General features: G+C 44.0%; 1 non-coding gene across 1 annotated transcript; it reads left to right on the top strand.

Annotated features, from left to right (window-relative positions):
- Window positions 1–2996: 2996 nt before the first annotated feature.
- Window positions 2997–3069, top strand: TRNAE-UUC (transfer RNA glutamic acid (anticodon UUC)). The gene has a single exon. It is a non-coding gene; the product is annotated as a tRNA-Glu (tRNA).
- Window positions 3070–18404: the final 15335 nt, after the last annotated feature.

The following is an 18404-nucleotide window of genomic DNA, read 5'->3' as shown; positions in this document are numbered from 1 at the left end:
CTAACTCTGAGCTGCTTTAGGCGTAGGAGAGCGGTCGACAGGTGGTCTGCGGGAGTAGGAAGGAGTGACTACATCACTCACCTGTTTCCCTGGGGAACCTCAGGATATACATCTCATAGTTTCCACAGTGCAGAAGCGCAAGGGAAGAAGGAATCAAATGGCTTCGAGGAGTTTGTAAGACAAGGCGCATTGGCGATTTGGGGACCAGCCAAGATGTTTGCAGCTTTGGACAAAGACCAGATATTTATTTCAATTGTTGATACTTTTTAAATGTATGAAGTGAAATTTTATTGATAAATATATCTCTTCATGAGCTGAATGAGGACTCTTTTTGATTTTATATATGCATAGATATTGTGAAAAAAGAAAGCAAAATGGAGTTGCTCAGTCACATCCGATGCTTTGCGACCCCATGGACTGTAGCCCTGACAGGTTCCTCTGTCCATGGAATTTTCCAGGCAAGAATACTGGAGTAGGTTGCCATTTCCTTCCCCAAAGAGATCTTCCCATCCCAGGGATTGAACCTGGGTCTCTCACATTGCAGGCAGACTCTTTACCGTCTGAGCCACCAGGGAATTATTGCTAAAGTGAGGTACTTTCATTCATGTATTTCATCTTCATGGATGTAAACTCTGAAAACACTTGTCACATGATTTGCAGTTGTAGAATAAATGATTTTTGTGATAGCAATGCTGTTTACATCTTTCAGTCATTCTGAGCTACAGTCTAAAAATGGTGTGGTAATTTATCACTCAAAATGATTTTTAATAATTTTATCAGTCACAGCTAAATTAAGTCCTCTTTGGATTTTATTAAGGCAAAGAAGTAGAAATCACTTGATAGAGACAATTTTTCCTTGGAGAAGGAAATAGCAACCCACTCCATTATTTTTGCCTGGGAAATCCCATGGATGGAGGAGCCTGGCAGGCTACAGTCCAAAGGGTTACAAAGAGTCCAACACTACTTAGCCACTAAATTACAACAGCAGCACTTTGTTATGTTGTAATGTATTTCATTTTTGTTTCCCTACTGTAGTATAGCATCAGGAATATTAAATATTATTATTGTTATTTTGGCAAGTGATATTTGAGTTGGAGATCTAGAGATCTGGACTTCTAGAATCCTGACTTATGTTATCAGCACTTTTACTAGCAAAAGGTCCAGTGAATAGTTTTGAAGTTTCTCTCTCTCCTCTCTCTATAGCATTTATTCAGCCAAATTCCAACACAATTATTCAAATCATCCAATAAAAATATATATTGGCATTTAAAAAAAATTTTTGTTCTGTATCACCAAATAGGACTTTAAACTGTTTCTTTGAGGTCTAGGAATTTCTAAAGGCAGGGTCAAGGCTCCGTGTTAAGATTCTGGTGGATGATGCAGAGACCTACTGTCTTTGGTAAACTGGAACAAGAGGGATTGTGAAAGGGGAGATGGGAGGTATATTCGTCAGTTTCAAGATATGGAATTAAAAAAAGGCACAATGTGAGAGTTGTGAGTTAAGTTTTATTTGGGGCAAAATGAGCACTATAACCCAGGAGACAGCACGTCAGAGAGCTCTGAGACATTGCTCCAAAAAGGCAGGTGGGGGAAGGTCAGCATACATGTAATTTTGGTGAAGGAGGAATACATGCGATCAAGCACATACTTTTTCAGAAGGTTTCTACTAGTCATAAGGAGCAGTCGTCACCATGAAGGATTTTGGTGCCTTTCTAGATATGCAAAGATACAAGAATTGGGCTCACAAAATCCTGAAAGCATCTAACTATCTGAAGACTGCCAGGTCCCCCCTCCCCCCAACCCCAAGCACAGAATGCCTCGTTTCTGCTCTCCACCCTAAACTCTTTTTAGGGGGTGTTGAAAATCATAAGCTGCGCAGCATGCCACTCAATCCTTGTAGAGGCAGATGGCAAGTGCCAATTTGTAGTTGACACCTACAGAATCCCTGGGATTTCAACCTCAGCCAAAAGGATGTGAGTGCCCAGAACATTCTGTTGAGGACTTGAGTCCCAGAGTCCCTGTGTGTCTTGGGATAAATAATCTTTCTCCACCTACCACTTCCTATAACCTTCCTTCCCATAGTCACTATTAAGGATATTAAAACCACAGTGACAGGTACTTAGAACTGGCCATAACACAGTAAATAAAAGTGATTGAAAAGTAATGGCCTTTTCTTTACTGAGAGAAATCCCGATGGAACCAGAGACAGATTCTGAAGCACACTTTGCTAGCATTCAGGATAAATAAACATTTTTCTTTGGCAGAGTCAGGTAAACTCGCCTTGACACTGGACTTCGGAAATGCGGTGATTTGTTTTGTTTGACTTAGTAGCTAGATTCTTTTCCCCCTGTGTTATGGAAGTGTCATAGCTGACATTTACCACCAGATACTGTGCTGGACATTTCACCCCTATTAATTTATTTATCTTAAAATAAATCCCATGAGGCAGGCAATATTTTATTGCCTTATTTTACAGATGGGGAAACTGAGGCTGGGAGGGTGAGCACCTTTGCTGGCGTCCCCACAAGTAGAAAGTGCCAGAGCTGGACTTGAACCCAGGGAGTCTGGGACCAAAATCAGGCCCTCCTCTCAACTTAGCAAGTGAGTCCATGCTAATTTTGAGACATTCAAACAGCACTTTAGAACTCAAAACCAACCCACAGCTATCCTATGAAGATTCTAATGGGGGCTGCATTGAATTTGTAGAGCAATTTGAAAGCAGTTGACATCATTAGATGTTTTCTCATTTCCTTGAAAACAAGGTGGGTATTTATTAGGTCCTTTTTGGGCCACAACTAGAAACAAAATTATGAAATGGAAAAGCTCACCAGTCAAGACAAACATACATTAGAAGTGGAAGACCATCCACATACAAAGCGAGGAGGGAGGGTAAAAGACAAAAGTAGTCAACTCATCTGTATCCACAGTAAGTAGGTAGGGGATACACAGACAGTTAGATGTAAAATATGATGTCAAAAACAGTAATTACAGGGCATTCCCTGGTGGTCCAGGGGTCAGGACTCCGTTCTTTCACTGCTGTGGGCCCAGGTTCAATTCCAGGTCAGGGAACTAAGATCCCACAAGCTGTGTGCAGCCAAAAAACAAAACAAAACAAAACAGTCATTGCAATGGGAGGGGAATACAAATGCAGGGCTTTTAAAAGACCAGCTACTTAAAATAGCCATATATAACTATATATAATACACACACATCTAAAAATATCTGTTTAGACTACTGCACAAAACCTCAAGGCAGACCCCTTTTTAATCCAGAAGTAGAGTTTCATGACGTTATCTTTAAAGGTCTGCTCATTTCCGATTAAATGTATTTCAGCACATTTTTGCTGTTGCTATCGTTACCTTTGTCCATTTATCATTATTTCCATTGTGTTATATGCCCATAGCAGTTGGTTTATCAATTGTGCTTGATGTTTGTATGCTGATCTTGATCTTGCATTCAGCTAATCTGATGAATTCTCATGAGTTCTGATAGTGTTTTCAATAGGAAGTCTTTAATTCCCTGGTAGTTTTGATCAGCTGTCTGTAAGGGGCAACCGATTCCTTGATTTTTCTTTTCCCATGGATTTTTTTTCACCCCCCTTGTTTGAAGAGAGTATTTTAACAACATATGTCCCTCTTTTTTTTTTTTTAAAGTAGACGTTATTTATTGGAGCAATTTTAGGTCCACAGCAAAACTGAGTAGCAAGTTTCAATATAGTCCCTGCCCCCACACAGGCACAGCCTCTCCCACTATCAACAGATCTCATCAGACGGTTCAACTGTTCCGATGATGAATCTACATTTGTAACTTGTGTGTGTGTGTGTGTGTGTGTGTGCACGCGTGTGCGGCACTCAGTCACATCTGACTCTGTGCAACCCCTTGGACTGTAGCCCACCAGGCTCCTCTGTCCATGGAATTTTCCAGAAAAGAATACTACAGTGGGTTGCCATTTGCTATAGGAAAGATTAAATCTGACTCCATATTGGACCTGCTTCTTTTGCTTTAGCCTTTGTATTCTGTTGCTTCTGCTACAGGTTGTCATTAAGGGATGTTGCCTACAAGCTTAAATTATACATAACGGTCCATCTCTGGGAACACAGCCTCCCATGTCATGAGAATTAAGCTAAAATACCTTTCATTGTTAGAGGAGGACTGACGTATATACACTGTCAAGTGTAAAATAGAGAGTTAGTGGGAAGCGGCTATGTAGCATAGAGAGCTCACCTCCGTGCTCTGTGATGACCTAGAGGGCTGGGATGGCACCCCACTCCAGTACTCTTGCCTGGAAGATCCCATGGACGGAGGGTCCTGGTAGGCTACCGTCCATGGAGTCACAAAGAGCTGGACACAACTGAGCGACTTCACTTTCCCTTTTCACTTTCAGAGGGCGGGGATGGGGGTGGGTGGGAGGGAGGCTTAAGAGGGAGGGGATGTATGTATACATACAGCTGATTCACCTGGTTGTACAGCAAAAACTAATGCAACACGGTGAAGCAATTATCCTCCAGTAAAGAAAAATAAAAGCTAAAATACCTTTGTATAGCTCCCAAGAAACCTCCTGAGAAAGCCCACCCGCGAACGGCTACAGGAAGGAAGAAATTAACCCATCCCCTTCGGAGTCTGACTGGAGCCGGGGAATGCTTGCCTTTTCCACCCCTCTCTCCGCCTTAGCGTAAAGGAAGCCTATATTCTAACTCAGGGAAGATGGTTCTTTGAGACAGGAGCTCACCATCTTCTCAACCTGCTGGTTTGCTAAGTAAAGTCACTATGCTTTGTCCCAACAACTCCTCTCTCAATGTATTGGCCTGTCGTACAGCGAGCAGTATTGGTAGTCAATTCCGAAAGGATGGGAAAACTGATAAAGGAAAACAACCCCGAATATTCACTGGAAGTACTGATGCTGAAGCTCCAACACTTTGGCTACCTAATGCAAAGAGCCGACTCATTGGAAAAGACCCTGATGCTGGGAAAAATCGAAAGCAGAAAGAGAAGAGGGTGGCAGAGGATGAGATGGTTAGATAGCATCACCGACTCAGTGGACATGAATCTGAGCAAACTCCAGGAGACAGTGGAGGACAGAGAAGCCTGGCGTGAGGCAGTCCATGGGCTCTCAAGTCAGCTAAGCAGAGAGGAAGACAGACATGAAAAAAACATAAACTATGCACTTTAAAAATAAAAAGTCCTTAGCAAGTGGCAAGAGCTTGTGGAGTAATAAAACATATGTGTCAACAATCTTCTCTGAGAGCTACCCACCCTTGTGATGGAATACACCTGTGCCTGCACTAGCCCTGTTCCTTTGATACAAAGAATTCCTCACAGCTCCACGGGCTATAAGAGAGCTGCCTAGATGTCCATTGGCAGATGAATGAATAAGAAAGCTGTGGTACATACACACAATGGAATATTATTCAGCTATTAAAAAGAATGCGTTTGAATCAGTTCTAATGAGGTGGATGAAACTGGAGCCTATTATGCAGAGTGAAGTAAGCCAGAAAGAAAAACACCAATACAGTATACTAATGCATATATATGGAATTTAGAAAGATGGTAACGATAACCCTGTATCCGAGACAGCAAGAGACACAGATGTATAGAACAGACTTTTGGACTCTGTGGGAGAGGGGGAGGGTGGGATGATTTGAGAGAATAGCATTGAAACACGTATATTACCATATGTGAAATAGATCGCCAGTGCAGGTTTGATGCATGAGACAGAGTGCTCAGGGCTGGTGAACTGGGATGACCCTGAGGGATGGGATGGGCAGGGAGGTGGGAGGGGGGTTCAGGATGGGGAACACAGGTACACCCATGGCTGATTCATGTCAGTGTATGGCAAAAACCACTACAATATTGTAAAGTAATTAGCCTTCAATTAAAATAAATAAATAAATTTTTAAAAAAGAGGACAGGAAACAAGGATATGCTTTTTGAACAAAACACAAAAAAGGAATAAAAAATTTTGCTTGATTAGCATATGTTAATGAAAAAAATTCAGTGTTATCTCACAGAAGATATCTCAAATGAGATTGCATATATATCTCCAAAATAAAACATTAAAAATTTGCAACTTATACTTTTTTATCAAAACAACGTATGATACATAATGATAGCCTCCTTCTATTTTGGAAATGAAGAATGGGATCTGTAACTCCATTTATATCCATATACTTTGTGTTTTCCTTAATAGCTTTAAAAAGTCCAAATAATTTGTTCTTTGCTATGTTTCCATAATAAAGGGAAACAGTTCTCGGAAAAAAAAAGAGAGAGAGCTCTGACTACCTACCTGGGACCCTGGATCTACAGACTCAGAGACCATGAGGTGGGTTTCCTTCTCCATCTATTTTAGACACGGGAAGTGAATCTAGGTTTCCTTTCTAGTTCTAAAAATTGGTGATTATATGGTTTTCACTGGTGCTCTAAACCAGGAATTGTTGAAAACCTATGACTCATTTGACAGAGAGGACAGGAAAATAGTGGTCAGTGTTTATTGAGAGTTTAGTTTGTGTCAGACCCTGGTAAATGTTACACACACACACGTGTATACACCCATACATTTATTCACCATATAAAACCTATGATGTGGCAGTTTTATTAGCCGCCTTTTACAAATGAGAAAATTGCATTAAATTATATAAACAGAGTAATCATCCTAAGATCTGAGACCCTAAGATCTGAGAGTGCAAACTATCTGAACCCCAGGCTCCGTGATCCTCACCACAGTGCCCCCGGCTCCTTGGGGACGGAAGCAGAGCTAGTTAAAGGATCTCCTCAACCATCCTGCAGGAGTAAGGGAGTGCCACGGTTGCCTCCAGTTGGGATTTATCCAAACCCTGCTAATGTGCTCACTGATACCACAGCTCATAAATGTGCCCCTCATTAGTTAAGGATTTTCGTGTTGGTTCTCAGCCCTGCTGCCCCCAGAGTCACTGGTGGGGTTTAAATATTAATAAATGGAATTTATCTGGAATTCATCTCAAATTTACTGAGCCAAAATCTCCAGAGAGGGGAGCATGGGGAATTTTTCAAAAGCTCCCACATGATTTGATTGCATGAGCAAGTGGGCGAACCTCTGGCCAGAACTCTCAAATAGACGTTCATTTCAGGAGATCAGTTGTGATTCTAAAAAAGTCTCTCACTCACACAGAGCAGTGTTAACAAAGACAGACAAAGAGTGTTGCTCACCACCCAGTCTCACAAGGATTAAGTTGTAACCCGGTTCATTGCAGCATTATTCACAGTAGCCAAGATATGCGAACAACCTAAGTGCCCATCAGTGGATGACTGGATAAAGAAGATGAGGTATGTGTGTGTGTATATATACACACACACATAGCTCATCTTCCATGAAGTGAAGTGAAAGTCGCTCAGTCGTGTCCGACTCTTTGCAGCCCCACAGACTGTACAGTCCATGGGATTCTCCAGGCCAGAATACTGGAGTGGGTAGCCTATTCTTTCTCCAGGGGATCTTCCCGACCCAGGAATCGAACCGGTGTCTCCTGCATTGCAGGCGGATTCTTTACCATCTATCAGGGCTATCAGGGAGCTATCAGGGCTATCAGGGAAGTCCTATATATATAAAACACAGAATATTACCCTCCCATGAGAAAGGACATCCTGCCATTGTGACAATATAGCTGACAACCTTGGGGACACTACACTAAGTGAGGTAAGTCAGACAGAGAAAGACAAATGCTGTATGATATCCTCATATGTTAAATCTAAAAAAGCCAAACTTGTAGAATCAGAAAGTAAATGGTGGCTAGCAGCGGATGGTGCTAAACGGTATAACACGACGTTGTTTACAGATACAAACCTGCGGCAAATAGTAAATAAGTCCTGGTGAACTGAGGCACCGTGTAGGGAAGATAGACCACAGTGTTCTGTGATAATATTGCTAAGAGGCTGGAGACGAGAACACACCCATTCCAGCCACTAAGAAGAAATGATAAGGGCTTCCCTGGTGGCTCAGTGGGAAAGAACCTGCCTGCCAGTGCAGGAGACACAGATTCATCCTTGATTCAGGAAGATCCCACACACCTGCCGGGCAGTTAAGCCCGGGCACCACAACTACTGCGCCTGCGCTCCAGAGCCCAGGAGCCGCACCTGCCAAGCCCGTGCTTTCTGGAGCCCGTGCTTTCTGGAACCCGCGCTCCACGAGAGGAACCACCACAACGAGAAGCTTGCGCCCTGCAGCTAGACCGTGGCCCTGCTGGCTGCAACTAGAGAAAAGCCCATGCAAGACAAAGACCCCACACAGCCAAAGCTATATCAATAAATAAAAATAAATATTAAAAAAATGATAATTGTGTGGTGTGACAGAGGTCCTGGCCATCATACTACAACCTATAAATGGGTCAAATCAGCCTGTTGTACACCTTAACTTTACATAAGGTCAGGAAGATCCCCTGGAGGAGGGCATGGCGACCCACTCCAGTATTCCCTCTGAGGAAATTTCATGGACAGAGGAGGCTGGGGGGCTGTGGTACACAGGGGCGCAAAGAGTGCAACGTGACTGAAGCAGCTGAGCATGCACACACAAACATATGTCAACGTGCTACATTTTTTCAATAAAAATAATAAGTTTCTAAGATAAAAATAAATAATAACATTCTTCCTTTGATCTTTTTGAATAATATAAAAGCATAAAATCCATTCTTAGCTTTCAAGCCATGCAAAAACAGGTGGAGGGCCAGATTTGACCCATGGGCCATAGTTTCCTGACCCCTGACCTAACTCACAAAAAGCCCCCAGCCCAAATGGATTTACTAAATGATTTTCACTAACCTGCAAGAATCAGATAATGTCTATGACATTTAAACTGTTTTTGAGCATAGGTCAAACTAATGAACATTTACAGAGCATCCAATGTGTCAAGAAAAGTATCAAGCTCACTATACCCACTATTTAAACAGCTCCAATTAGTATGCTTCCCATGTTCTAGATGAGTAAACTGAGGTTCAGAGAGAGTAACTTGCCAAAGATCACAAAGCTAGGGAATGAAAGGATTGGTTTTTGAGCCTGGATCTCCTGTCTCTGGACTCCATACTGTTGTTTGTGAGAGTGTTGAATAATTACATCCCTCTGTGATTCATTCCGAGCTCTGAATCAAATGAAAAATATCCACAGGCGTAAAATATCAATAGCCGTCAAAAGATCAGCTCCAGAAAGCTGAATTCTAGGGCAAAATGAACTTTCCCAAGCATAACTGAGTAGCTACTGTCTTCTGGCTCCATCCCCTGGCCTGCCCCACTGAGCTTAAACACAAGGTGGGAGCAGAAAGAAAAAAGAAAACAATCGGAAAAAGAGAAAAGAAAGAAAAAATAAAACAAACAAACAAAAAAGATGGCAGAAGCAGAGCAGCAATGAACGAACAAGGAGAATGATTAACACCTACATTCCAGAGCGTTTTAAGAACTGCAGACAATTATACCCCAGAACAGGGCTCCCCTGGTGGTTCAGACGGTAAAGAATCTGCCTGCAATGTGGGAGACCCAGGTTCCATCCCTGTATGGAGAAGGTCCCCTGGAGAAGGAAATGGCAACCCACTTCTATATTCTTGTCTGGAGAATTCCATGGATACGAGAGCCTGGTGGTTTATATTCAGACTCTCGCAAAGAGTTGGACAAGACTGAGCAGCTAACACACACACACACACACACACACACACACACACACACACACACACACACACACACACAGCCCAGAATAACCTCCAAGCGAAGGAACGAGTAGAGGTGAGAAAAGAGCCTGCAGCCAGACTGGATCCTAAACGAGCCAAGGAGGGGTGTGGCTCACAAACTCAACAATCCATTGCCCAATTTCACAGCCAGTTCTTACGAGGACTTCCCTGGTGGCTCAGACGGTAAAGCGTCTGCCTACAATGAGAGAGACCCATGTTCGATCCCTAAGATGTAGAGAAGGAAATAGCAACCCGCTCCAGTACTCTTGCCTGGAAAATCCCATGGACGGAGGAGTGTGGTAGGCTACAGTCCATGGGGTCGCAGAGTCGGACACGACTGAGCGACTTCACTTTCACTTTCTCCTTGCGGGAGGATGAAGACCTCCCTCCTACAGGTAGACAAAGAGTGGGGTTATAAGCAGCTCTACTCCAAACAATGTATGGACCATAAGGATCATGGAAATTATGTTTACAGTCGCCAAGAGCTATAAACAATGTAAACAACCACCGACTGCTATCCATACGCTGATACAGAATAGGGTCCAAGATGCAGTACTGAGTGAGAAGAGGAAGCTAGGGAACTCTACGCAGGACATGATTTTATCCGCTAGCAGAGTGGCTGCAGATGGAGGAGGCGCCCTCCAGTGGCCAGCATTATAATCACAAGTCTTCCACCAGCCGACTCTTAAGGGAATACTGCCGCCTTGTGGTCCGCGCGCTGTAACTGCGTCCCGTGCCTCTGGTCTGAAGCGGATGACTGAGGCGGGGCCTGGAGGACACCAGCTTAATTTCATGCACGCCTGGGAAGGGCAGTAAGAAATGACGCCGTTCTGAAAGAAGTCCCTTTAGTCTAGTTTAAATTTCCAAAAGACTGTCTCGTTTATCCCTTTAGAAAAAAGCTGAGATTCAAACCCTGCTACCACCAGGCTTCTCATCCTCATGTATCAGTCACAGTAAAAAAATTATTAATAACTTGCTTGGCAAAAAGCCCTTGCCAAAGAGACCAGGGAGTGCCAGACACAACCTCTGCCCCAGGAGACCTACAGTCTAGGATGAGAAGATGATAGATGGAAAGATATTGATATTGGCAAATGCAAAACAGGGGGTTAGTAATACATTAATAGAACAAACAGGATTTTACTTATTTATGATTTACAGATCAGTTCTTTCCAAAAACTATTTAAGTGAGTTACAGTATTAGAAGGGAAGGAGGTGCTGAATCATTTAAGATAGAGAGATCCCAAGACTTGAAGATGGAAGAACAGTCATTAATGCAAACATGAGTTATTGATCTTCAACTTTCAGAGTCAATCTGTAGTCAAAGCACTTAATTTATGACAAAGGAGGCAAGACTATACAATAGAGGGAAGACAGTCTCTCCAATAAATGGTGCTGGGGAAACTGGACAACTGCATGTAAAAAATGAAATTAGCACAAACTTTAACCCCATGCTGTTGTTCAGTAGCTAAGTCATTTCTGAGTCTTTGTGACCTCGTGGACTGCAGCGTGCCAGACTCCTCTGTTCTCCACTATCTCCTGGAGTTTGCTCAAATTTATGTCCACTGAATCAGTGATGCTATCTAACCGTCTCATCCTCCACTACCCCCTTCTCCTTTTGCCCCAGTCTTTTCCAGCATCAAGGTCTCTTCCAAAGAGGACGCTCTTCGCATCAGGTGGCCAAAGAATTGCAACTTCAGGATCAGGCCTTCCAATGAATATTCAGGGTTGATTTCCTTTAGGATTGACTGGCTTGATCTCCTTGCTGTCCAAGGGAATCTCAAGAGTCTTCTCCAGCACCACAATTCAAAAATCTCTAAGACATACACAAAAATAAACTCAAAATGGATTAAAGACCTAAATGTAAGACTGGACACTATAAAACTCTTAGAGGAAAACAAAGAACATGCTCTGACATAAATCGCAGCAGTATCTTTTTTGAGTCTTCTCCCAGAGTAATGGAAATAAAAACAAAAGTAAACAAATGGGACCTAGTTAACTCAAAAGGTTTTGCACAGCAAAGCAACTGGTAAACAAACCAAAAAGACAGCCCAAAGAATGGGAGAAAATATTTGCAAATGATGCACCTGACAAGGGATTAATCTCCAAATTTACAGTTCATGCGGCTTAATATTATAGGAGCAAACAGTCCAATCAGTAGATGGGCAGAAGATCTAAATAGACATTTCTCGAAAGACATTCAGATGGCCAAGAGGTACATGAAAAGATGTTCAACAGTTCTGGTTGTTAGAGAAATGCAAGTCAAACTATAATGAGCCATGCAGTCATAATGGCTATCATCAAAAAAAATCTACAAACAATAAATGCTATAGAGAGTGTGGAGAGAAGGGAGCCCTCCTCCACTGTTGGTGGGACTGTAAATTGGTACAACCACTGTGGAGAAGAGTATGGAGGTTCCTTCAAAGACTGAAACTAGAATTACCATAGGATCCTGCAACCCCACTCCTGGGCATATGTCTGGATAAAAACACTGCAGCACTGTTTATAATAGTCAAAGCTTGGAAGCAACCGAAATGTCCATCAGCAGAGGAGTGATTCAAGGGGATGTGGTGCATTTACATATGCAATGGAGTATTACTCAGTCACAAAAAAGAATGAAACAGTGCCATTTGCAACAATGTAGATGGACCTAGAGATTATCTTGTTAAGTCAGAGAAAGACAAATATCAGATGATATCACTTATATGTGACATCTACAGCATGATACAAGTGAGTGAAAGCCACTCAGTTGTGTCCAACTCTTTGTGACCCCATGGACTATACAATCCATGGAATTCTCCAGGTCAGAATATTGGCGTGGGTAGCCACTCCCTTCTCCAGAGGATCTTCCCAACTCAGGTATCAAACCCTGGTCTCCTGCATTGCAGGCAGATTCTTTACCAGCTGAACTTCCAGGGAAGGCCTGATACAAGTGAACTTATTTACAAAATGGAAACAGACTCACAGACATGGAAAACAATTCATGGTTCAAATTTATGGTTACCAAAGGTGGAAGGGAGAAGGATAAATTAGGAGTAAGGGGTTAACAACCCTAATGACAGAAAGTGAAGAGAAACTAAAGGTGAAAGAGGAGAGTGAAAAAGGTGGCTTAAAACTCAGCATTCAGAAAACTAAGATCATGGCATCTCGTCCCATCACTTCATGGCAAATAGATGGGGAATCAATGGAAACAGTAACAGACTTTATTTTCTTGGGTTCCAAAATCACTGTGGATGGTGACTGCAGCCATGAAATTAAAAGATGTTTGCTACTTGTAAGAAAAGTTATGACAAACCTAGACAACATATTAAAAAGCAGAGACATCACTTTGCTGACAAAGGTCCAATTAGTCAAAGCTATGGTTTTTCCAGTAGTCAGGTACAGATGTGAGAGTTGGAGCCTAAAGAAGGCTGAACGCTGAAGAACTGATCATTTCAAATATGTCCTGCTGGATAAGACCCTTGAGAGTCCTTTGGACAGCAAGGAGATCAAACCAGTCAATCCTAAAGGAAATCAATGCTGAATGTTCATTGGAAGGACTGATGCTGAAGCTGAAGCTCCAATACTTTGGCCACCCAATGAGAAAAGCCAACTCATTGGAAAAGACCCTGATGCTGGGAAAGATTGAGGGCAGGAGGAGAAGGGAGTGACAGAGGATGAGATGGTTGAATGACATCAGCGACTCAATGGACATGAGTTTGAACAAACTCCAGGAGATAGTGAAGGACAGAAGTTTGGCATGCTGCAGTCCACGGGGTTGCAAAGAGTTGGACACAACCAAGCGACTGAACAGCAACAAATGGGATTAACAGATACAAAACAGATGTCAAATAAACAACAGGGAACTATATTCAATATCTTGTAATAATCTATAATGGAAAAGAATCTGGAAAAGAGTTTATATATATGGGCTTCCCTGGTGGCTAAGCCAGTAAAGAATCCGCCTGCAATGCAGGAGACCCAAGTTTGATCCCTGGGTCAGGAAGATCCCCTGGAGAAGTGAATGGCTACACGCTTCAGTATTCTTGCCTGGAGAATCCCATGGACAGAGGAGCCTAGCGGGCTGCAGTCCATGGGATCACAAGGAGTTGGACACGACTGAGCAACTAAGCACACACGTATGTGTAAATATATGAATCAGTTTACTATACGCCTGAAACTAGCACAATATTTTAAATCAAGTATAGTGCAATAAAATAATAAAGAAAATTTAAGAGTGGCCTCTAGGCAGTAATGCCAGAGACTGGGGAAGTGGGGCAGGGCAGGGGGGCATAGACAGAAGACTGTTACTTTTCACTTTGAATTCTTTTATATCATCTGGGTTTTTTTAAGCTGTACAGTAGGCAATAAAATTATGCACTTTCTTTTCCCTTCCCGTGTTTCTCTTTATATCATGGTTCCACTAACAATGCGATTTCCAAACCTCAACCACAGTCCAGATATAAATAAAGACTATTTCTAGGAATCGGACCGCCAGCAGAATCTATTTATACTCACACATTTCCTACCCTGATTAAAAATTCTCTGGTCAGTAGGAAGGAGGAGAAAGCTGGACCTCTCCAAGATCTTCTAAGAACAGTCATGGAAAATGCTTACATGGGCGTCCTAAAAACACCTTGAGACTTGTTTCTCAACAAATTCTTCTCCTGGAGACAGGGCTACTAGAACTCTTACATGAACTTGGAGATCTCAGAATAGAGGGGTCTGGGTTCCAGTTCTTGTCCTGGGGAGGGATGGGTAGCAAGCCCCAAGACTTTTGCACACCCTAGAAGGGCTGGAAGGAACTCGCAGATCCCCACTGTGGCCCTGGTGGCAGCTGCTGAAAACCTGTTCTCCCTATGGCTGTGAGGGACTGGGTTGGGAGGTTGCTAGGCTGTGGCCCTGGGAGCCCCTAAAGACTTAGACAAGATGATGAAGCAGATGCACTCTGACCACTGTGGTCAAAGGGCAGGGGCCTTGGGTTGTCCGCAGGGTGGTTGAGGTTAAAAGAGATGAAGGTTACGCTGCGTGCGCTGGCGGCTCCTCCTCGAGAGCCTCCTTTCCATCTCTTTTTCCTTCCCTCCTGCCCCCTCGCTCTCTTGCTCTGTCCCTGGGCCCCGCCTGCCCCTCCCACTCTCTCCTGCTCTGGTCCCCCTCCTCACTCTGCCCTGGCAACCCTCCCACGTCTTCCCCTAGACAGCCCAGAGCCACTGTATTTAGAATCACCTCTTTGGAGCTTTAACCAACCTCTGATTTTAAATGGTGTATCAATCCTTCGAAATCTCACTGAAATGATGTTGTTGAAAGTGAAAGTCACTCAGTCATGATCCGGGTCTGACCCTGATTCCTGATCCGAGTCTCCTGCATTGCAGGCAGATTCTTTACCATCTGAGCCACCAGGGTAGCCCATGGGAAGGGCTACAGGGTGTCCTGCTGAAAATAAAAAGGTAAAGAATCTGCTTGCAATGCCGGGTTCAATCCCTAGGTCAGGAAGATCCTCTAGAGGAGGAAATGGCACCCCACTCCAGTATTCTTGCCTGGAGAATCGCATGGACAGAGGAGCCTGGCGGGCTACAGTCCAGGGGACTGCAGAGTCGTTCACGACTCACTTACCTCCCAGACTGTCTTGCCACTAGAGGTAGCCATGGAACCCTGTTTTGGCCAATGTAAAGTCCACTTGGGGACTTCCAAGGACACTTTCTTGAATTAAGGAGGCAAAGTAAGCAGGCATGAGCTTCCCGCTTTGCCCTTCCCCATTCCTCCTGCCCAGCAGTGATCTAAGGGCCCAGAAGGATGCCAGAACATGAAAGCCACAGGGTGAGAATGGCAGGAAAGACAGAGGGAAACGGGGCGTCAGCGTCTACCATAGACCATTCCCACTGGATTTCTTGTTACACTTTAAAGAAAAATCAATACTTCCCCGGGTAAACCACTTGATCAGGTTTTGTCAGGGGCCTTTGAACCCAATCTGTAATCCATGCAATTGCTGTTGGTTGAATATTATATACGGAGTTAAACAGCTACATCCCTTCCCCCATCCCACAGTCAGACAAAGAGACCTTTCCCCTTCAGAGGCCAGAGTTTTATCTTTACAAGAAAAGAAGTGAGCATAAGACTTTGGACTGGAGCTGGGGATGTGAGGCCCATCAGAAAGCTAAGTAAATGCAGGGGTGGGGGCTAAGATGAGACGAGCAAATAGAAGCCACGCACCAACCCCTGGGACCATCAACCGCCTTCCCCAGTTCTCCACCAGACTGCTAAATCAGGGAGAGTGGTGCTTGGTTGGGTTTGAGTTAGGGTCAGGGACAGAGTGGAACTCAGCTCACTACCTCTAGCCAAACCCAAACAATCGTAAGCTGCGTTCTGATGGAAACAGGCACACGACCAACGTGAGTACAAAACAGTCATATTCAAAGCGTGCATTTGAGAGACAGAGATATGGACTTTAAGAAGGAGAGATTACCCTGGATTGTCCAGGAGGGGCCAATTTAATCACAAGGGACTTCACAAGAAGGAGACAGGAGGGTCAGAGTCCAGCAGGCAATGAGATGATGGCAGGAAAGAGAAAAGGGGAAGTAACAACAGAAGCAGAAGTGAGAAAGGGGGAGAGAGATTTAAAGATGCGAGGCTGTCAGCTTTGAAAATGGAGGGATGGGGCTTCCCAGGTGGTCTCCAGTGCCTAAAACTCCACACTCCCAATGCAGGGGGCACGAGTTCGATCCCTGGTCAGGAAACTAAGATCCCACATGTAGCAACTAAGACTTCACATGCCGCAACTAAGATCCAGCTCAGCCAAAATAAATAAATGTTTTTAAAAAGAAAAAATATGGAGGGAGAGGTCATGAGTCAGGAATAAAGTGTTAAGTGTTAGTTGCTCAGTCATGTCCGACTCTCTGCAACCCCGTTGGACTGTAGCCTGCCATGTTCCTCTGTCTGTGGAATTCCCCAGGCAAGAATACTGGAGTGCGTTGCCATTCCCTTCTCCAGGGGATCCTCCCGACCCAGGGGTCAGCCTCCTCCTGCATTGCAGGTAGATTCTTTACCATCTGAGCCACCTGGCCTCTAGACACTAGATAAGACAAGAAAATGGACTTTTTTCTAGACCCCCATATAGGACACAATCCTCCAGCCCATTTTGGACTTCTGACCTCGAGAATTATAAGATAATAAATTTGTCTTGTTTTAAGCCACCAAATTTGTGATAATTTGTTATGGCAGCAATATGAAACTCATACAGTTGGGGAGTGATTTATGCTGTGCAGTGGGGTGGGGGATCAGAGGGGAAGTCTTCACAGAGGGTTTTATTTAAACTGGGTTTTAAAGTACAGAAAGGAGGGGGTCCAGTGGTTAAGTCTCTGAGTCCCCCATGCAGGGGGCATGGGTTTGATCCCTGGTCGGGGAACTAAGATCCCACATGCCACATGGTATGGCAAAATAATAATAATAATTTGAATTGGGAGAGGAGAAGGAAACAGAGAAGGACATTTCGGGCAGGAGACCCAGCCTGGAGGAGGAGGGGGCTGGATAATATGCTGTCCAGACCAGCCTGCTTGAGGGCGGAAATGTAACCAGGCAGGACCCTGTGGAGCCTTCCCAGGACAGATCCCCACGTGTTCTGTGCTGGCTCTTGTCCTGCAATTTAACTCCGTTTCATCTGCCTGAAGATAGTGTCAGATCCCAAAGGTTAAGGGTTCAGTCCCACAACGGCTCCCAATCCACTTTCAATACCAATTGTAGCAATAGGTCCCGGATTACTCACAACTGTCCAGCTTGAGGGCAAATCAGCAGCTCCCATGATCTCTGCCTCAGGGTCTATTAATTTGTTAGAGCAGCTCCCAGAACTCAGGGAAACGCTTATGTTCACCAGTTTATTAAAGGATCTGATAAAAGATACAGATGAAAAACCAGATGAAGGGTGCATGGGGTGAGGTTTGGGGGACTCTGAGTGCAGGAGCTTCAGTCCTCATGGAGTTGGGGTGCGCCACCATCCTGGAATGTGGATGTACCCACCAACCTGAAAGCTTAACCTGAACCACATACTATTGGGGTTTTACAGAGGCTTCCTCTCGTGTTTGACTCTTTTGCAGCCCCATGGGCTATAGCCCAGCAGGCTCCTCTGTCCGTGGGATTTCCCCAGGCAAGAATACTGGAGTGAGTTGCCACTTCCTACTCCAGGGGATCTTCCCAACCCAGGGATCAAAACCTACAACTCCTGCATTGGCAGGCAGGTTCTTTACCACTAAGCCAACCAGGGAAGCCCTTCCTCTCACAGGCACGATCAATTATTATCTCCATTTCCAGCCCCTCTTCCCCTCTCTGAAGGAATAGATGGGGCTGAAATTCTTCATTTCAAATCACAGCCTGGTCTTCCTGGTGACACCCAGGAGCCCACCCAGAGTCACTTGACTAGAACAAAACATTCTCCTAGTGTTCTTATCACTTAGGGATCTGCACCTCTTTTAGAAGCTTTGAGTCAGGAATCAGGGACAGAGACCAATATTTACATAGACTACCTTTTATATCACAACTTGCATCTAGGCAGATGGGTACCATTGTTTGCAACCAGAAACTGTGACTAACACAAGTGGTCTGGTCTCTACAGCTAGTTACTAATTTCCCTACAGTCAGTGTGGATCTTTGAGAGCTTTTCTATCCCTCTAAGCACAGACCATGCAGACCATGCTATATCAGGTTTGTGCCCAGCGGAATTAGGGAAACATAGTCAGGGGAGGGTCCTGAAGCCTAAAGT

The sequence above is a fragment of the Capricornis sumatraensis genome, chromosome 8 (assembly GCF_032405125.1).
Source record: "Capricornis sumatraensis isolate serow.1 chromosome 8, serow.2, whole genome shotgun sequence".
Lineage (NCBI taxonomy): Eukaryota > Metazoa > Chordata > Mammalia > Artiodactyla > Bovidae > Capricornis > Capricornis sumatraensis.
This window is presented reverse-complemented; position numbering and strand designations above follow the sequence as displayed.